Source organism: Periophthalmus magnuspinnatus, chromosome 21 (assembly GCF_009829125.3).
Source record: "Periophthalmus magnuspinnatus isolate fPerMag1 chromosome 21, fPerMag1.2.pri, whole genome shotgun sequence".
NCBI lineage: Eukaryota > Metazoa > Chordata > Actinopteri > Gobiiformes > Gobiidae > Periophthalmus > Periophthalmus magnuspinnatus.
In genome coordinates, this window is record NC_047146.1 from 17,282,349 (window position 1) to 17,304,724 (window position 22,376).

Genomic DNA, 22,376 nt, shown 5'->3' on the forward strand with positions numbered 1-22,376 from the left:
TGTCCAGACTATGATAGGCCCACAGAAAACAGGAAGCGGGCCGGCCCTCTGCGATGACAGGAATGAGAGCTGCAGGGAGAGAGGAGGAAATTGAATTAAGCAAAGCAGGGACAATTTTTTTTTTTTTTTTTTACATTATTCAAGCTTTTAAGAATTTGAAACTAAAATGAAGTTGGAGGCTACTCAGACTTTACTCAGGATAATCATTTTGGCTATCTCACTATTAAAAAACCCTTCTAAAGCGGAGCTACAAAAACGCCTAGAGGCCATTTTGTGTCCTCTATTTTAGATGGCCAAAAATCATTCATAATCTTTCCATTGTAAAGTAACCGTATATAAGATTTTGATCTTAAATTTAGTAAACATGACCTAATTGCATCCCCAGATAGGTTATAGAGTAAAGATCTTCAAATCAAAAATAACTTTACTTAAATAATTGTAATGCTGATTTATTCTTAATTACAGAAAACATTGGACATGATGGCCAAGTTGTTATTACAATTTGAGGTTTTTGCTTGATTATCCAATCAGAAAGCAGAATGAGCCTCACATTAGTCTCCCATTGGGGTTGCCACTTTCATTGCTGAAATACAGTTGGTTTGAACCTAAAATAACTCTCTCTAATCTGAATGCTCACTACCTATACCCCAGCACCTGTAGGGTACACAGTTTCTTTAAAGGGCCTGTACCTGATTTTTGCCCCATTTATGTTGTATAAACGGTTCTTGAGGTTAGAATAAGTCTGATGTGTACTGAATATTCCAATGAAGTATGGATTAGCATTCTAGATAGTGTTTGCTTTACTGTCACATTAAAACTCCTCTCTGAGGGTTGTGAGAAGTGCTTATAAATTTATTGCGGTGAATAATTATGGACAACTATTTAAATCGTTTAAAATTAGTTTTGTTTTTCATGTTTTTAAGATCTAAGAGAGCAGAGAAACCAACTGTAAACCAACTGTCCCAACAGTTCAGGATGTTCTGTGTGGTGCAGGGCTGGTCCTAGCCTTTAGGGGGCCCTAAGCTGAGTTTGCCCTCGGGGGCCCTGGCCACTTCAGTCATATTTGACAACATCATCACAACCACTTATAAAAAGACTGCAAATTCTAGAGGTTCACAATAGCAATAACCACAAGTATAACAGTATAAAAAGATGTAAGGAAGGGGAGTCTCACAAAAAAATGTAAAATTCTGGACTTTTTTTTTTGGTATCTGGTGCATTTTAATGTTCCAGTTGACTAAAGTGGGCCTACATTTATCAATTACCTATGTCATAAAATGCAGAATTGGATAGAGTAGCCAAACAATGTTCTTAAGCAAGAGTACACATACTTCAAAATCATATCACTCAAGAAGTACAAAGCAGTGATCCAAGTTAAGAGATACATAAGAGAAACGGCCTGGACATAACATCAGATTTATAATGAAACTGAACATTAAAAAAGAGAGGATTTTAGGATCACATTATTTTTATGTTTATTGTCAGGCTTTGGATGCTGTGATTTCACGTAAATGTGCATATGAATGAGTAGAGATGCACAGATACCGATACCAGTATCGGGTGCCAGTACACGTACTCGTCAATGGGCTGCCGATACCAAGAGCCGATACCAGTGTAGCTGTGCTGCCTCTTGTTTCATGCTCACAGCTCATCTCTCAGCTGAGCAGTGAGCTCTGAGCAGAGCACTGCACACATGATAATTGACAAACAATATAGTGACTGAATAGAGCGTGTTCAGAGCTTTTAAAAGAGGTATAGCATGTCCATATAGGACAAAGTGTGGCCCTGGAAAAAGTAACACAACAGTCACTGTTATGCTAACAGTGGCTCTTTAGCAGTTAGCATGTTAGCAGTTAGCTCAGAGCGCAGTCTGCAAAGAGAAAGTGGTAAATATTAAAGCCAGGTGCATATCTAAATAAATTACCACAAAAGGACAAGCCACAATCACAAACAGCCAGTGTAATAATCAAACTCACTTGCTGTCCTCTGTCCCTCTGAGGTGTGTCCTGTCTGTCCTCTGTCCCTCTGAGGTGTGTTTTGTCTGCACAATTATACACATCCAGCTTCACTGTTTTATCCTGCAGTTCCACTGATGTAAAATGGTGACGTATTTCGAGTTCTCTGAAAAGTTCCTCTTTTCCCAAAACGATCTCCCTCTGGGGCTTTTCATACATTGTCCCATACTTTAGATAAACTGAACTTTAGTAACGTTTAGTCTTTTAGTTTGTAAAACACCCATTCAAATGTCCCTCTGCTGCCTCAGTCCGCCTGAGGGGAGGGGTCCTTCACACCAGTGTAAACACGTAGCTGTCCACACCACTGCCTGACTCAAAAAATGTAGACAGCACATATCTAGTTACTGGAAATAAAACACATGTAATCGTTCAAGAGGGATATTTAGAGTAGTATAAACACCCGAGCTGTTTAGTTTTCAGAAAAAATCCTTCCAAACATTATTTTCAAAATGAACGTATGGGCTCTTGGGGGCCCTCTAGTGGCCTCAGGGCCCTAAGCAGCTGCTTAGTCTGCTTATTGGCAGGGCTGGCCCTGGTGCAGTGTAGTCAATGGATACACCACATATCTTTGAAGCTGAGGGTTGCTGGTTCAAATCCACACTGGTACTTTGAAATGATCACTGTGCACATTCTGTGTCTAGTCATGTTTTTTGTTTTTAGTTTTGTGGATTCTTTTAACTGAAAATTGCCAAACCCTCTTTAGTTCTAATTCACACTTTCAGATAGCATACTTTTAACTTTGCACATTTACTAGACATCTCATAAAGGCCAACTCCTAACGTTAGCACTCTCTAAATCTTGCCTTGGGGTTCTCCTGTCCTGCTAAAGACGATACATTTTTACTTTGCGCTTATAATTCAAGTCTCATTGAATTGTGATAATTACGCGGCCAGCGTTGGATCTGGCCTTTCGCGGAGCCGAGTGGAGCGTCTGTTCGGTCGATATGGCTCTTTGCTTGGGGCCACTTTTTTCGCACCAGTGGTAAATATGGTTAAGTTCAGCGCTCCTGTGAATATTCTCTCAAAATGAAAAATGGAAAGTAAAAATAAGAATTTCGAAAACACAAACATAGCATTTTGAAAGAGCCTCCTGTTTGTTTGATTCATTTGATGGCATTATATTGGTGCACTTGGCCTTTATGGGTAGTCCGTCAGAGGTAGAACTCTCTCCGCTGACTGCTGTCCACTCCACGCTGATGGAGTTGGAGAAAAGGTCACAGACTTTTAACTAGAGGCACACAGCGATGATAAGAGCAAGAATTTCTCTAGGCCAGGCTTTTGTGATTCTTTTTAACCTTAAAGTCCAGATTTTATGTTTTTATCCAACTTACTTCTGGACACTTTAATAGTGGAATTTCACATTTTAAAACTATTCAACTTTTCAGACTTTAAGGCACTATACCTGATTTAAAAACATGAAAAACAGAACTAGTTCATTTTAAACTGTTTTCAGTTATTCCTCACTTAACTTATGCATTTCGAGCATTGTAATTGTATTCACCATGATGAGCTTAGATGTGTGTTTCAAAACTTTCAGAGATCAAAAGTTCAGCTTTGCTATGACAGTAAGGTTAACAACAACTAGCAAGCTATTCATCACTTCCTGATTATCAGACAATAAAATACTTTGCAATTAGATGCAGACAGTAAACAGCTGAATTATTTTGAGCTACATAGACTATATATCTGTACTGGGTCAAGACACATTTGGCTCATATAGGCTAGTTCCATAACAATCAAACTGCACATATTCATTAAAATAAAATAAAACAAAACAAAACAACAAAATAATATAAAAAATATGCCAGTATGGGCAGTGTTCATGATGTCGTCCTTTAGTTTCAGAGTGCGACTGAACAAGACATGAAGTAATGTCTGTACATCTGTCTCCTGCTTCATTTCAAAAATACATAATAAATCAATAATGTCCCACAATGCCTTTTTGGATATGTGAAATCATTGTATGTCTGTAAATTGTATGTCTGTAAACACTTAAAAGAAAGAAATATGGGTTTTTTGGGGGTTTTTTTGGAGCTTTTAACCCTGTTATAACATTGTCACCTCATCAAAAACATACCTTGCTTCATTCCCACTTGTTTCAGTAATCCTCTGTAAAAAAAAAACAAACAAAACAAACAAAAAAACAAAAAAACAAAACGTCCTTTGCCTCTGTTGCCTCTGAAGGGCCACCAAATACACAATTTGAATTCTCCCAGAAATGTTGCATCACAGGTAAAAGCCCTGTGCAGTTTTTAAGTCCACAAATCAACGCTAAACTCATTCAAAGTATTTTACCGTCAAACTGCGTTCATTACAAATTGCTTACATTAGCATGTCGGGGCATGTTGCTTATTAGTTAGTTTACTTTCCCCCTCATGGTAATTCCCTCTGCGACCAGTAGATGGGGCACAACATCAGATCCCAATATGGAGAGCACTGATGCTGGAAAATAAAATGGGGCTCTACAAATAGCCATTATTTTAACTTCTAAGACATGAAATGCCAATGCAAAAGTACTCAAGAGCATGTTTAAAAGCCAATGGCAATACAAATGCATAAAATATGTCCTTTAATAGCCCAGACATATCTTTACACTTTGCGTCTATCAGGTCTAAGTGTTGACTGATCTCACCCGGCTATATTTAATGTCTTCTCTGCTTTAGCATTGAGATGTCATGTCCCGTCTCTTCAGCTGACACACATCCACACTCTTAATGACATCCATTTCTAAATGCGCTTTAGCTATCCTCTAGCATTAGTGCCGTAACAACCCAGCCTGTTTCCGATTTTCTTTTTTTTTTTTAAGACTTCATCACATTTAGGTCAAAGCGTTAAATTCGATGAAATGACTCTATTTAAATATTGGCAGGGCGCTCCTTTCCGTATTTCACTGCTAATGTGACAGCGGCGCGAGCACAGCCTGATTAAATACTCGCGTTTACGGCCGACTATCTTAAGTGTGGAGGACCGGGGGCATAAAGCAGAGCCGTAAAAGGCTGACAGGGCCGGGGGAGGAAAGCGCTGCCTCCTGCTGGTGATCTACGGCCTTGCGGCATCTCTACATCTCCACTTCGGAAACACTATCAGCCGTTATGAATTCGTCTGGGCTTGAAGGTGACCACATCCATGCGGAATACAAGCCCAAGAAGTGGCACTTTGCAGTCTATATTTTTTCATTTCAAAACATTTCAGGCAAAGGAACAGTCTATAAATGATTAAAGGGGTTGTACCATCCTAATTATTCACTATGATGACCTTATAAGCACTATTAACTTACCTGGCCAAAACTTTAAAAAGATGAGTGGGTCTGGAACCATGTCCCGTCTCCACAGCTTGAGTTGACAGGCAGATTAACCAGTGATGGTCCATTCATGTCAAAATATACATGGCGGCAGATTTTTGCAGAATCTTCAGAGGTCCCATGCAAAAGCAGGGCAGGCCTGTCCTGGAGCCCAAGCAGCAATCTATTGTATTGTATTCTGTGTGTGCGCCTTAATGATATTCACCATCAATAACTCTAGCAGTAGTACATCGAGACAAAAGTGTAATAGTAAAGCGCATTGCGCATTAAATGTGGGTACATTATAGAAGTCACAGCTGCCCTGGCGTAGGCTGATAGAAGGCTGCCAATCGACCCCTCCAACCACCACTAATCACTCACACACATAGCACATTCATAGTAGGCAAGGTGGTTGTAGTGTCTTGCTGAAGCACACAATGACAGTATTCTGTGGTATGGGTGTGGATCAAACTGCCAACTTGTGGGTCATTTGCAAATTGTCCATGTGCATTAATCAAAGTCCCCATGTTCACCATGACGAGACAACAGCAGCAGCCCTGCATACGAGTCGCTCCGACTGAGCGGCAATCAACAAAGGAGGGTGATCCACAAACCTGCTGAGCCACGGATAGTGTGGCTTTTCTGTCCCGCAGCGTCCAGTGAGTCTATTACCTCGTTGTTTGATAGGGTCAAGGGTAAACATGACCACAAATGCGGAAGCACATCCATGATTAAACATGATCTCATGACCTCTTCACCTGTATTCGGCTTTGGCTTTGGCTGCGCAGTAGGCCTACCTGATTCCTACCTGGTTCTCTGCCTGTGAGGCCCCAGGAAGCACAGGTTTTCTTATTTTGTATTTTCCATTTATAAACAATTAAAAAATACTTACAGTTACAGTCTATGGTTGTCTCAAATGTCTAAATGTAGTCTAAATTATGTTTCATTTTAGGTCTATTGATTTTGAGGTCAAAATAGAAGCTTGATTATTATTTGTAGCAGGAAACAGTGTATGTGCTGTAAAAACAAGACTGAATCAGCTTTAGCAGCATGAATGTTGCAGTAACCAAAGCGTGTACTGTGAATTTGTGTGGAAACGCGCAAATGGCAGCAAATTTTCAATTGTCTATCATGGGGCATTTGACATGAATTGAAATGTGAATGCGGCATAATGGGTGATCTAACGTCTATACACTGATTACCCTTTGTATTTTCATTGTTTTGGTTTAGGTCTGTGAGTGGAGTTGTAAATAAGTGAATATAAATTGGGTGACAATTCACACCTAAGGGTAGTTCAATGGACTTTTAACAGATGCACCTTAAATTATTATTTTTTGTGATGAAACCAACTGGATGATGGAGGGATGACACAGACATCTTTCAGAAAAATAGTTACAAGACATTTTTGAAACCTACATGTATGACCTGAAGTGCAAATTTTTGAATAATCACAAGTAAGTAAGGGGTAGATGTTTTCTGACCGCCCAAGCCTCAAATGTGGGACAATATAAGTTTACTCAAACATGCACAACTCAACCAAAATAAACTCCTGAGTCGGCTTATGATGAGGCAGCACTATTATGATATGGTTAAAAGATCATTTTACATATGCCCTTTGCTATTTGTATTTACTTGCTTATCTAACTGTCTCACATCTTTCAGAAGTTATGATTCAGTGAAGTGGGCAGCCTGCGAGCACTACTATAATGAGCTGTGGTGTAATTAAAGTGAACGACTGCAGTGACAGGAGAACATCTGGCTACACAGTCCAGAGAAGACAGGCCAGAGAGGAAGGGGACAGAGAGGAGGGGAGACAAGGGGGACAAGGAGGGGCCACGGTAGAGCTATGCAATTAATCAAATTTTAATCAAGATAAAGATACAGTTGTTTCTAATTACCAATTGATATGATTGGGTCTTTTGAATTGAGAGGTTTACAGTCCATCCTCTGTGGTTTGGAGCAGATTTTTAGTGAAATAATGTGTTATAGTTTGTAACTTTCTGGAAGTGGAACAACTGCCTGACTTCATGGAAATATAAAGTTAAAACCATGCTTCAGAACATTCTCGATGCAGATATATATGTTTTATGTCATGCTGTGTGAAAGATTCTAGTTTAATTTATTTTGCTTGAGAGAAATAGTCTTTATATTATAACACAGATAAATGATCAAAACATAGACTGAAACCTATTCCTAACCTATACATTTGTAAAAGCATTTTGTGAGACAGTAACTAAAACGGAAGGTACTAACACGGTCATTTTGAATGTGATTTTTACAATAGAAAAGCTTTGAATGAATCTGGCATCAATTTATGGAAAACTGTTCTACCTGTGACGCAACAATCCAGGGAAGATTCAAACTGTGTGTTCTTTGACGTTTAGTGGCAAAGGACTTTTTATAGAGGATTACGAAACTAACGTTAATAATGCTAGATACACTAAAGACCTTTTATCTTTTATTTTTTTATTTTTTTATGAGAAAATAAATTATAATTTGATTAAAAGCTCAAAATAGTAAATTATGCATAATATATGTCCCTTAAAAAGCATGAAAGAGCAATGTAGCTACAAGTATTTTTAAGCTGTAGGAAAGCGTAACGTCTCTTTAACTACAGATGACTATCAGTCTTCCAACAGCTCAAGGTTGCCTCCATTCAACAAAGCACTTTTCGGTTTTAGCCTGTCGGGTTTGACTTTCCGTCCTTCGGCTCTGATCGGCTCTGTTCCCAGGTTACACGCTCCCACTTCAAATACTCATTTTCTTTAGTGTCTGATTTTCCAAAACAAAAACCTCTCTCTGCGCTTTCATCTGCCTGTGTTCTGAGTCTGAACTGCTGCAAGGTCTTGCTCCATTTTGTTTATCCTGACACAAACTCAAAAGCTCATGTAAGAATAAAAACACAATTATTTCCTCATATATTATTCCATTTCAGTGTTTTTGTTGTTCCATGACTGAAAATAAAAACGAGACGGTAAAGCACTTCTCCTCTGCAGGCAGCCTCAGGGTAATTTTCCTCTTGTGCGGATCCGGATTTGAGTGTCTTTTGAAATGCCGTGTTTGAAGTTTAGATGAAAAATCAACTTTTGGGAGACAAAACAGGTCAAAGAGATCTTTTATGCACAGATGCAAAAGTAAAAATAATAACTTTTGCATCTAGTCATTTATTTAACAACAGTGTTTGAAAAGCTCACTTCAAAACACATTTGAAGTTGGGAAATAGCTTTCAGGTACAGTTCAGCAGGGTTTCTACACAAACTATCAGCAAATACCGGTAATGCTTTTTAATTAATTGATAGACAAAAAAAAAAAAAAAAAAAAAAAGGCCTGTTCCTGATTGATTCCATGTAACTGAGGAAAATGTACTCTTATCCCAGTACAGATATAGTGCATAAGCATCTCTTGATGTAAAGTAAGTCAGCTGTGTACTGTCTGCATATAATTACTGTGCAACAATCAGGATGTGAGCGTTAGCATGCTAGTTGTTATTAGCTTTGCAGCAAAACTTCACTCCCATCCTTGAAAGCTGTGAAAAGTGCTCATAAACTCATAAACATGCTGGGGACTTTGTCTATGTCAATAGTTGGATTGTTCAATGACAGATTGTTCATCAGTTACCATGGTGACACGATGCACACTAGCACAATAAGATTATAGTGCAGGAGCCAGACCCCTCCTCCGTGATTATCTTGCTACCTTTTTCTTACGATTACTTTTAATTTGTGTATTTTAGATGTCTTAAATAACACATTTTCAGGAGCCTGTGATCATGGTCTTGTTAAGATGTTTGATTTAAAACAAAACTCAGATTAAGTCTAATTTGAGTAATAGGGCTTCTGACAAAAGTACCTCTAGTACCTCCCATGTCTCCACCCAACTCCACTCCAGCTCAGCTTTAAACTATAGGGATTGTACAATGTTAAAATGTCACATGAACCCAAACGATTACATTACACATTGGGTTTAGCTCTGTACTCATCCTACAAGTATTTCTTACTACTTTCTCAAATACTACTACTCGCACGCTTCGACCTTTTTTGCTTTTATCCTTGAAATTGACTGCAAAGCCACTCTCCTCTACATGAGTGTTGAGGAAAATCAATGTGAAACAGGAAGCCCCATCAGATCTATTCATCCATCCGGACCGGGGCCACCGTCTCCATGGCAACCAGAGAACAATATCCCTCCTTTGTCAATTAGCGCGAGGACATGAGGGTTCGGCTGCAGGCTAAATGACTTCTAGTGGATCAGGTGACACAACCAGCCCCTATATAACATAACAAAGTACTGTGTCCATTAGGGTTCCGCCGACTAACTGGATTCATTATGTCAAATCAATTATTGAAATAACAAACAGCTAATTAACAAAGTGATTTTAAAGGATTTGTTTACAATGTAAGAGCATGCATAGTTTCAAAATGGAGTCTGGAATCGATTGTTATCTGTCAGTGTGCTGGTGTTTTGATCAGGTTTATCGCTACTATCCACATGAAACAAACATGAAACATTAAAGTGGGACTAACACCAGCAGACCAGAAGATTTTGACATGCTCCAAGGTCCCGGATAAAAACAAGACAGGGCTGGGCTTTTGTAGCTGGTTCCAGACTCTTAAACAGTTTTCCTCTGTGTATTAGAACAGGCCAGTCTTTATATTTTTTACATTTTTGTTGAAAACTCATTTGGTTGCACAGGCTTTTAACACAAGCTGAGCGGGACTCTTGTATTGTATTGTATTGTATTATAAGATTGAACTTTATATTGCTTTTATGCAGCACTTTGGACTGCTGTAGTTGCTTTTAAATGTGCTTTATAAATAAATCTGACTTAACATGACTAAACTCCTCCCACAGCCACATTTCAAATAGAGCTGCTAAACTGGGCAGTACCTGGAGGACTAAATAAGAGAGTCAGAGAGGAGGAGGGGTGCGGTCTGGACGATAAGGAACAGTGTAATTAGTCTCACAGGTATCCACACCCCTGCAGCCAGGTGTTTGCAATCAGATACATCTTGCAGAAACCAGAGCAGTCTTTTGTGAAGTCATCAACTACTGGAAATTGCAGAGGCTACTGAAGGCAGCACAAACTTAGATTTAGGCGTTTTTGACCAGAAAGCTGAACATTTACCTAGTTTGTACGAGTCTGTGCAAACTTAAAACAACATATACACAGTTTAGTAGCAGAAAAAAAAAAAAAAGGTATTTAGTGTTTAGTTTCACTTTAAGATCAATATGTTTTATGTGACAACCTTTCGGCTAATGTTTTTCCATCCACAAATAGATACTTTTAATAAAATCTGAACAAGAAAAATTACACTTTGACATACGCAAGATTCACAATATTTAAAGTTAACATCTGTAAGTTTATTATTATTATTATTTTTTAACAGTAGACAGTAGATGTGAAACCTGTTCAGGCTCACCTGTGCTCTCTGGGCTTCTTCTGTCAGCCAAAAGCCACCACACTGTCACACAACTGTAATGTAGATACCATCTAGTTGTATGTGAGAATAGATCAGTTTTGGGTCAGCCAATCCAATAACAAATGGATTGCAAATAAATAAATAAATAAAATTGAAAAATGTTCTAAGTAAGTTTAAGACTACATAGACTATAGTATATGGCCATGGACCTCTATGGAACCTACCTGGACGAGTGAGGGATTACACAGATATAAGGCCACATGGAAATATAAATGAAAGTACTAGCATTTACTAGCATGTGAAAAATCATTCTATTGACTAAAGAAAGAGTGCTTTTTATTATCATCATGGTACCAAAATCGGTACTGAATATCCAGTTTGAAATTTTAGTATTATCTTGCGGATTTTTTTTTCAAGAGTTAAATATTTTGAATGCAGTAACATTTTGCCTTAAAACTTAACTTTACAAAGAGTAAACTGCAAGCCTCTAATTACTTTTTTTTATATGGCACTTATCTGTTTTTGCAAGATAAGACAACCTGCTCATGCTTAGAGATTTCATCCATAAAGTGCCATAATGTGCAGAAGAATCTCATTGACACAAACATGTATTACATAAGAGGACCATTGGGGGGAGCTGTGGCTCTAATGACACCCCGAGCCATTTCTCTTCAACAATAGACATCTAACACACCTGGAATCCTTCTTTTTCTGCCCCCTCAATAATTCAGGCAGGCTTTAGCTCCTCCTCATTTTACTACCCGAGTGTTAGCCCCGCCCACTCTCCGATCAGCTGTCATGCACACAATTCTCTACCTTCTCGTTTAGGCAGATTTTTAGTTGTCTTTGTCCTCACTAATGTGAGAGAGAGAGAGAAGAGAGAGAGAGAGAGAGAGAATGAATAAAACATTTTCTATCTGGGGCTGAACACTTAACATGGGGAGCACGATAATTATTATGAAGTAGGTATCATAATCTGTGAATGGCAATTTATGACGAAGAACATATTAAAATAAACCAAAAAACAACAACAACAACAGAAAACAAAACGTGCTAGGTGTAGAGCTGTATGTAGAGGTACATATGTTATGTGTGTTCTTGATGCGTGATCTTAAAGGTACTGTACCTGTCTTGAGGTTTGTAAAAAACAGAACCAGCTTATTTCTCTAAAATTACTCCCCACTTTACTAATGCATTTCTAGCATTGTCATTACTCACAGCAAGGCACTTATAAGCACTTTCCATAATGTTCAGAGGCCAGAGCAGAGTTTTTATATATATATATATATATATATATATATATATATATATATATATATATATATATATATATATATATATATATATATATATATATATAGAGAGAGAGAGAGAGAGAGAGAGAGAGAGAGAGAGAGATACACACACAGAGAGAGATACACACAGAGATACACACAGACACATATATAATATAATGTGACAAACAAAGTTAGCACAACTACATGAAAAAAACAAAAAAACATTTTTTTCTTTTCTTTTTCTTGGTACAAATTGTACAGACACCACGGCTGGCAGCAGTTGGGATTCCAAAGCATTTTAAAAAAGACAAATTAGAAACACGAACTAATCTGAGTAAGTCTTTCAACAAATCTGCATTTTAACAGGACAATTCTGTCAATGAACTTCTTGTAAACCTGTCCCCACCTCAGTACAGAGTCCGCCACCTGCTTGTCTCCATGGAGATGATATATGTGGCCTGAAATGGCATTAAACATATTTACCTTGCATTTATTCAAATTTGGTGTGTTTTTAATGCTATAACATGCAAAAACATGCATTCTTACTGTAATGAGTATACTCTCCACAAATCAGACCTATAACTTCACATAGCTTGTTTCCATGTAGATAGAAAGTTTAATGCCATACTGTGGAATATTCCAGGCAAAGCAATAACTTCTCCATAGAGACAAGCATGTTTTATTGTTTTATTAGGATCCCCATCTGCTAGGAAGCTAGTCTCCTTGGGGTCGTCTAAAAAATAACCATTGCAAAATCTAAAATTGTGTTACATTTACAATTTCAAAAATAAGATTTAAAGTATGTACAGTAGTAAGGGTGATGTTTGCATTAATAACCAAATAAAAGGAAAATGAGTCTTACTTTATGAGTTTATGTTTAACTTCAATTGTGGCAAACACAGTTACACAGTGCATATATTCAAATGTTTTTGTTTATTGCTAAAAAATGTCCTGATATACATGGCTTCTTCTGGGGGTCACCTCTCCACTGATCGGGCCTGTAACTTAGCCTGATATAGCATCACCTGCTATCTCCTATTTAATGTAAAAATTGCAAAACATTAGAGGGAAAGCAGTAACTTCTCAATGGAGACAAGCAGATGGTGAAACATCCACTTGAAATATATGATATAGTACAATTTATACACTTTTTAGGGCACTTCCGTTAACAGATGTAGCACCCTCCTCACTTGCCCTCTCCTTGCTTCCTCGTCTCCTTGAAGCAGGTCACTTGGGCACGCTTTGGCACAGCTCTCCGACAGCTCCGGACTCTACTCCCTTTCCCTGCAGTTGTTCACTCCATTGTCGAGTGATCAGAAAACAGAGGCAGTACCTCCAGGAGAGCACGATCGTTAACCTGACCTCACGGGCCCCTGGACAAGATTGACAAGCCTCACTGTCCTCTGCCCAGACAAGCTTCAGTCGATTGAACTGTTCTGATGCTTTGAAGCTGACAGTTCTCTCAAGACAAGGTTCAAGATAAACATGTCTGCTAATAAGATCCTTGATATTTTATATTATGAGTTAATGGACTCCTACCATGCTGTAATATTGTTCACTCATCCAAAACATACCTGGGGTTTCATTAACTAGCCCTGAAACTAGCTCACAGTTTGATTAAATCTCTGTATTATTAACTAACATCTAAGCACTAGAAAAATGAAGCTAAAAGTGACTTATTTCAGGCACTTGTGTTGAAAGCTGCTGCTGTTGTCTTCTGCTGTGCACGCACTAGACTTCACCAATGTCCGATTCCTCCATGGTTTATCATGGGGTTTATTCAGCGATTTTTGAATCTAAAACAACTTTCCGACCTCTGTTGTTCTGGCGCGGCCTCTGTAACACAGGACAACAACCCAAGTTAATGAAATGTTCGGAACCGCGCTTGATGCGGTCTGCTCGGTGACCAGTAGGGTGTACTAAAGGACACCATGACTTCAACCATGCTTCAAACAGACAGAAGTGAAGAAGTGAAGGGAAAACGAGATTATTTGGATATATTTCTAACAATTTAATACATTTGAAACACAATGATTTTAGATTTTATTTGACAGTTGTTGTGGAATTTCTAATGGTCAAAAAGTCTTAAAGATATAAAAATGAACAGAGAAGTTGTCTTGAATCAAAGGTCTGGTTTATTGAATCAACTGTGCACAATTGCTTCCCTTGATTGCCATGACTGCATGCAACTGATCTAAGCTCAGATCTCCTCCCGCCTTGTCTCTGAACTTTGGAGCAATTAGAGTTTATATAGATCACAAAATTAATGGGAAAAGTCACTTGACACACTGTATCAATTTTGAACATTCACACGACTTATAAATAAGACCCCAGAGGTTTCCTGCAGAGTTTGAAGTCCATAAATCTTGAGACTGAAAAGTACATTCATTTTCTTTCCACTAATAAATTGCTATTGATTTGACTTAAACATATTAAGGGAAAACACAACAAAAAAGAGAAAATACAATACATAAGGTGTAGAATTTAATAACACTTTTCAAACTACCTCTATCGGCACTCCTACCTAGGGACACTCTGACAGGCGATTTCTTCCTCCCTGACCGTCACAAATCAACCAAAAACATATATGCACTGGTATCTTGCATAGGTTTGTGGGTGGACGCTCTAACCACTGACCCACTGCTGCCCAGACAGAAAGAAAGAAAATTCTAGTACTATTTTCATGACCTCCATACAGCACACTACATAGTTTACCCATCCCTGACCATTTACCTCCATCATTATCTGTTTCTGCTCGGCTAATTCTCTTTACGCTGCTCCGTGCATCATCTCAGCCATCTCACGCCACTCAAGGTCACCACCACCCGCAGCCAATCAGCATCCGGCGTGCCTGTGCTATATACATGCATTGAATTGGTGTGACTGGAAACGCCGGAGGTCAGTAAACACCTCACCAACACTGGAGACATGTGCTAGTGCTGCATGGTTTCCTATAGATCGTGTCAGCAGCCGCGCTAGCAAAATATAAGCTATGAATTTATACAAGAAATCCTTGACAGATGTGGGAACACGTCGCCCGGCTCGGGTTATCTACAGAGATGAAAAAAAAAATCAATGGAAGTTACAGAAGTAGCTGCAAGTTGTGGATTAAGAGAGAGGAAGACATTCATAGATTGCTCAAAAGAGTGTAGTCAAATTTATTATTATTATTTACTGTTATTTATCATAATTGTGAGTAGAGAGTACAGTTAGAATTAAAGTAGTTTTCATTTGGACAACAACTGTAATAGTCATTGTAGTTCTATAATGCATTAAAGCTACCATCTGGAACTGGATGGGCCGACCTGTCTCTGCTGTCTGACAGTGTACCAGCAGTAAGACTAGAGAGCACAGGTGAGCCAGAACAAAGATCAGGTGAGGGGGGTGAGGTGAGAGATGAGGGGGGTGTGGGGAGGGGGGAGGGGGGAGGGGGGACATCTGCCATCTACTGATAAACAAACAAAAACTTAAAGATGGTGGCTATAAGCACTCTTGGGACAGTAGAGATTAATATATATTTCTAATGTGAATAAAATGTTATCTATTTACATTGAGCCCACATCGTTATGAAAAGCAGTTTTGTGTAATTGCTGGACTAGAATAGACAAGTGAGTGAAACTGAGATCAGATAAAAAAAAATTCATGTAAAATTTGTCTTGTCTCAGTTGAGGTATAAAGGTCAAAATGAGACCACTGTGCTGTGTGCTTCTAATCATAAAGTGCTAGCAAAGTACCAGAAAGTAAGCGACAATTAGCTATGCTATGCTAACAGCGCAAGTACCACTCTAAACTGAAATAAAAGTATTTACTGTTCATCATATAAACATATTTCTGATACAATAAGGTGGGTGAACAGACCATTCTGAGTGGAGAGTAAATAACACAATATTATTATAACAAACACATCTCCAGGTATGTTTTCAATTACGTGCAAATAAATTCAGGAGTACAATAGTATTGAAAAATAAATCCAAATACAAAATCAAGTGTATTGCATTCTCTGCAGTTCCAACCGTCTCCCCGATCCATTTATACCTTTACTAATGGCTTCAATTAGAGACACATTAAAGATGCATACATTTACATAAAGCCACCATAACATGCTTTTAAACCACTCTTAATGAGGACTTAAACTGTATTTATGCCCAGGCTTCACCCGCTCCACCCAAGAGACAGCCTTATCCGTGTTCCCCTGCCCCGCGCACGTTGCCATATTTCAAACGCGTATGAATCCACAGCTGCGAGCCATGTTCACAAATGCACAGATAGGTAATAAATCAGCGCAGGGTGTGGGAGCCTCCGCCGCGGCACTTTAAATCAATTACTGCACGCTGTTTGCTCTTCCCAGCATGCCTTGCAGTCGCCGGCTCTGACCTTGTCGAAAACACCGCGAGCCAGGACATGCTGCAGATAATAGCTGACATGTACGCAAGCAAAAGTTACATGTATAGCCTCCAATGACGACGGAGGGAGGGGTGGTGCGAGTGTGGTTTGCCTTATTAGAGAGGGTGTTATGCAAAATCAACTTTTAGGAGCTTTTAAAGTGCTGCTCTGTTTTTCTTTACAATGTTAATAAGAATAATTTATAAAACTAAAAATAGGACAAGAAAAAGCTCAAATGTAGATGTAACGTAGTAGGCCTATTGCAATCGTTGAACCACTGGGGTAGAATAGCCTCTGTATGAAGGGCAATTCATATTTTTAGCATTAGTCTTACAGTTTTAATAGCGTTTTTCTTTTACCCTCCGGACAAAACGAGACAAAAGAACACCTCCAACTCCACTGAGAGACACTATATGCTACTTTGACCCTTAGAGCTGCAAACTGTCCCAACAGACTTACAGCTTTTTTCCCTATAGCTCAGCGTTGTCATGGAAACATACCTTCATAAAAGATGGTGCCCTTCTGCCACTGTCACTCCATTGTAACTGGTTGTGAAAGCTGAAAAAATGACAGAAACAAAGAGCTGGAGAATAGCTGAATCATAGGCATCAATAATCCCTTTTCACGATACCATCTTGCTAAGATAAACCTACATTGGGAGACCGTGCAGCGATGCCTGGCCAAACCAAACTCAAATATAGATGGATATCAGTCTGGTAACCCACGTTCCTTTACGCTGACCATGAGCATGCATCTCCCTGTTTGGCTAATCCGCCGGTGACCAGACTCACATTTTCAGAAAGTACTGAAGAAGTGTATATTCTGGATCCCAGGTAACAAACATTGTACCTTAAATATTACGCATACAATGTAAATACTATATTACTGGGCTAGCCGTACTGGATTGAGAACATAAAGTACATATAAATAATCAGTTTCCTAAATTGTGCATTCTCCCCAAAAATTGAGCATCTCTTTTCCAAATGTTTGTGTCATCCTTGCACTGGGGCCATGCTAATATTTGAATGTTTCCACTTAGAATTTGAGTTGGCAAATAGCAAACTGTACTAGCCCAAAGGAATGTTTTTCTGTTGCAAGACATGGGACACAAGCATAGGTCCAAAATAAATATTGCATTTACAAAAAAAGGGACATATTAAATTGTAAGATGTTTTTAAAATGACTTTACTTTTCTTTAAGACTGGGCTCATGCCTGCAGCAGTAACTATGCTAATGTACAGTAATCAATATCCGCAATGAAGTAAAAAAATTAAGTAATGCTCGTAAATTCTCATTTGGTGAAGTTTTTAGTAATAATTTCTGGTGACGCTGTCTTGGCTGTAGATGTAGATGGCAGGTGTGAAACCCGTCCCCCAACCAAAGCTGGCACATTACAATGGCAATGCCTTATTTAACCTTATCTCGCCCCGCCCACTTTTGCCATAAATGCGACTAAACTGCACTTTCATTGCGGTGGCTCATTTCAATGGAGAATTTGGGAAATGTTTTGACACCTAAATTTGATATAAAGCAGGTTGATTTGTGTAAAATGTTCAATAATGCGGCGTTTTTCTGGGAGGCTTTAAAATGGTCCTGTAGTCCGTGTAGAACTTATTTGCTGTCAAGACCGGCAACCCCATGCAAAACAATACAACCCGAATGGCAATGTCGACACCCATGGCAACTTCCACATAAGTTGAATAGCATCTAGTGGTGATATGTGGTCATCCAATCTTATTACAGACACTCACTTTAACACATCAGGTATAAAAAATGTGAAAAAATCAACATTTTTTCCAATACCATAGTTCTACGTTTAAGCGGTGACCAGCCCTAGGAGTAAATTCACATGTGACTTTTTTCTTGCACTTTATAAAACTTGGTCAAATTGTTCAATATCACAATCTCCAGCACCCCAGAGACTTCAGCTCTAATGACATTTCAGACAGATCTATTTTGGACTCTGTGGAGATCTTAAATGTGTTTCAAAGTTCATGAATGGCAACCAGCGGGACTGCAAGACATGACGCTGACCAGAGTTTGGTGTTAGATCTCACCGAGGGCTTCACACCACGGCGGGCTGATGCAATGGGACAGAAGTGTGAGTCAGTGCCGTGTCGTAGCATGGTGGCGGTGTGTAACCATTGATCCCTTGTATCCCATGAGGCCGAGCAGCACAACATTTCAGAGGGAGGTAATCGATCGCACACCAGTGGTCAGAAGACCGCATGGGGAAAAAGAGAAGAAAAACAGCAGCATGTTTGGGTTTAGTTATTTACCCAGAAAACCAATGAGGAAGAGTTACAGAGCAGTGTTTGTTAATGAGGGTGTAGATATGCCGATAATGAAGAAAAATCACCAAATGTTGCAAAACTCATTTTTTATGGAGTTTTTGTACTACAGAACAAAGAAGTTGCACAAGGAGGAGCTAGTGGGGAAAAGGAAACAAAAAGGTACTGGTTAGAAGTAGAAACAATTTGCGTATGTAGGGCTAATTTGTCCATGAAAAAAGTGTTTGCTAGTTCCAAGTCCAGAATGATATCTCTGTAATTTCATACCACATTTGTTTTTTTTCAGTGACACATGTGAAATGAAAATCACATTACTCTTACTTTGTTCATTAATTCTGCAGAAATCCACTTTTTCTTCAGTCCTCTGTGATATCTTTTTTCCTTTCTTATATTTGTTTGGATACAGATGGACATGCCTTTCCCTGATTGGCTAATCCACCTGTCAATCACGTCCATCTGAACTCTGGGACCAGACTCACATCTTCAAGAAGTATTGAAAAAATGTGTAGTTTGGATCCCAAGCAAATTAAAAGTGGGGATAAAACATGACAAAACAATATCGTTCTACAATAGAATCACAGTATTAGTCAAATTCCCTTTCGTGTTACATCTACTTCCTTGTTTCTGATTGTGTTCTCCCAGGTCCTCCCTCAACTCTAACTAAAACCCAGCTGCTTAAGGATCTTGACTTGCATCTGTTGACATAATGTGCGTGTACTGTGCAAGCCTTCCAACAGCGTGCGACCCTCAAGAGCATTGAACATTGCCCCGGTCAGGTAAACAATGAGCTTGAAAATCAATTAAAAAACCACATTGATTATATCTTCAATGTCACATGTGAGTTTGTAGTGTTTAGCTCTCGGTGCACGCATGGCTGGCCTGGATGGAAGCACATGGAAGCTGTAATTGTGAAATTTGTTCAACCTTAAAATAAAATGTGCTGGTACTTCTGACAATAAAAAAAACAACTCCTAATGTTGTCTATACAAAATACAAATAAAACATCAATTTCAGTCCACTAGGAGGTATGACGGCACAATATACTGTATCTCTGTGAAATCAAAAGCACAAATTCAATTGTGCATTTGCAAAGGTTACAGAGATTTAGGTAATGTAGGCAGGTTAATGCTGGAGCATTATCCTGGAACATTTTAATCGCAATTTCACTACTTGTCAGAAAAATACAATAAATAAAATTTTCCCTTAAATCTATAAGGAATACTGTATTGCATCCTGCACCCTCTTAATCCATTCATGTGAATGCATCCCCTCCCACCTCCTTCTTCTTGACATCTCGCCTAGGCACATCAAAACTCTTCCTCCCTAACTTCACTGCAGAACCATCAACCTCCCCAGGTTGTAGAATAAATTGTAGTAGCCTGAGAGCTGGAATAAGACGCATGAGGCTGGAGTTCTTACACAGGAGAAGTTTATATAGATGGACATGGACCCTCAAGACATTGTGAAAGTATTGTCCATTTGGAGGCTGCTGCAGCCCAGTCTGACTATAGTTTTGTTTTAGGGAGTATTACCTCTGAGGATATAGGCCAAGATAACAAGGACTGAGCTGGCAGTGGATGCTCTCTATTTTATTTTAATAGATTATTTTTTCAGACCAAGGTTTAGATTGTTTTATAGCTGACAGTTTTGATTGCCCACTAGTGGTCTGTTACTGTAATGTGTCCCACAGATTTAAACTGGTTTTGGTGCGGCCGTCCTGCCTCCACCGGTAAGAAGACAGTGCTAAAACCTACATAGTTACATGTAGTTATATGCATTTGAGAGACACATGTTACACAAATTAGCTTTGGTTTGATCCTCCCAAGTTAGGACAGTTAATTGTCATGGTCTTTCTCTATGTTCTGACTCCAGACCATTCTGCAAAAGAATGTAGGAGTGACTGGTCCTGCAACACCCCAACACCTGCAACAATGCAAAATGATCCCTCAACAAGTCTGTCTTTCTTGTTCTTCACTGAATTACTAACAGCTCACTTTCCAGGATATAATTGCAAAAGTTTTTTTTTTTTTTATTCAATGAACTCTCCCTTTTTTGTCTCAATCTCTCCTGATTGAAATCCCTTTGTGAATATGGTAAACACCTTGATGAACTAAACTAATCTCTACTCCACTGCTCCCAGACTTCTGCTGATTGTCTCTCTGGCTCACAACACTTCAACGAGACTCTTAACACTCAGTATAGAGGTGAAAACGTGACCCCGGCAGCAAGCACACGCAGACGGGATAGATTCCTGCCGAGACTTTGTGCCTCAGAGCAGTGTGCGCGGAGCTACTCTCCTGCTGCCAAATGCCATGAAATTGGCTGGGCTTGTTTGGGCTTTGTTTACAGCAGCCGCCTCGCCTCTCGCTCGCCTGCCAACGTCCCGATAACACGCTCCGATATTAGGCAACAAATTAATACGCGCCGACATAATAAACACAAGTCAATACTCTTTGTCTTACATTGGCGCCCGTGGCTTTCCTGCACAATCGGGGTGGAAAGCTAGCGCTAACAAAACAGCCATTATTGTGGTCTGCGATTTTGTTATGAAATCAATAATCTCTTCATTTACATTTAAATGAACACCTATATATTGGGCTGAGCCGATTCATATTTACATTTAGTTGATTTGCACACTTTTCGTTACGATCATAAAAGCGCCTTGTTGGAACTGTAATTTTCCTGTTGTGGGTGATTGTTGATACTGGCAGTGGAGATAATATTGAGCTAATAAACAAATCAACAAGCCCCTTTGAAAAGAATGGAGGGCTTTGTGTTCCGTCTCCTCAGAACTGCCAGACTTCATCGATATAAGTAGAAAATGAAGTGTTTAGTGGTGTTTAGGAGTGGTTCTCCCTGAATATTAGATTCTATGATTTTTCTTAAGTAACTCCGGCAAAATAATAGAAGTGTGTCTGCTTTCAAGATAAGATTAAAAAGAGGTATTATTGTTAAAAGCATAAATCATCAAAAGCAGCGGCTGTAATTTCTATTGCATTTCAGTATCTTTCCTTCAGCAAAATAGATCTCATAGAGCACTGATGGCTTTGAATATAATCACTTAAAAAGAAAGACTTTTAATAAGAAATATTCTGTGATTGACATGTGTCACATGAGAAATAACTGTGTCCCCGTCCTACAGACAATAATTTTTTAATTTTATGGGAACCCACAGATCTGGCAACACTGCTTCCTGGAAAATGTGGAACTCTTAAAGAGGGGAGGATTATACTTCTATGGGGTATTAATTGTGAACATGTCACATATTTAGATCACTATGTTACCGTACCTTGATGTTTTGAAAATGCTATATTTGCCAAAAATATTGTTCTAAAATGTTTAACTGTGAACCGTTATACCACTCCCCCTTCAGCATGCATTCTCTAAACGAAACTACTGCACATCGTATCAGGTTTGTGAAGTTATAGTGTATTGGTTTGTATCATACTTTTGTATATTTATGAAAAATCCCTGTGCAAGAGCATGGGTGACGTAGGCTTGAAGGTCGAGTCTTATACAGGCTCATACAGATCAGTGTGTGGATGCAAAACAACTTTCTCTAGCTAATCTCAGACAAGATTGGAGTCATTATCTTTGGGCCACAGAAACATAGAGAAAGTGTCAGCAGTCACCTTCAGTCTCTCTCTAAAACCTTCAAATCAGGCTAGAAATCTGGGGGTAATAATGGACTCAGACTTGAATTTTAACAGC

General features: G+C 38.9%; 1 non-coding gene across 1 annotated transcript; it reads right to left on the minus strand.

Moving 5' to 3' along the window:
* Positions 1–17,333: 17,333 nt before the first annotated feature.
* Positions 17,334–17,437, minus strand: LOC117389895 (U6 spliceosomal RNA). The gene has a single exon (XR_004542914.1). It is a non-coding gene; the product is annotated as a U6 spliceosomal RNA (small nuclear RNA).
* Between the last annotated feature and the right edge of the window lie 4,939 nt (positions 17,438–22,376).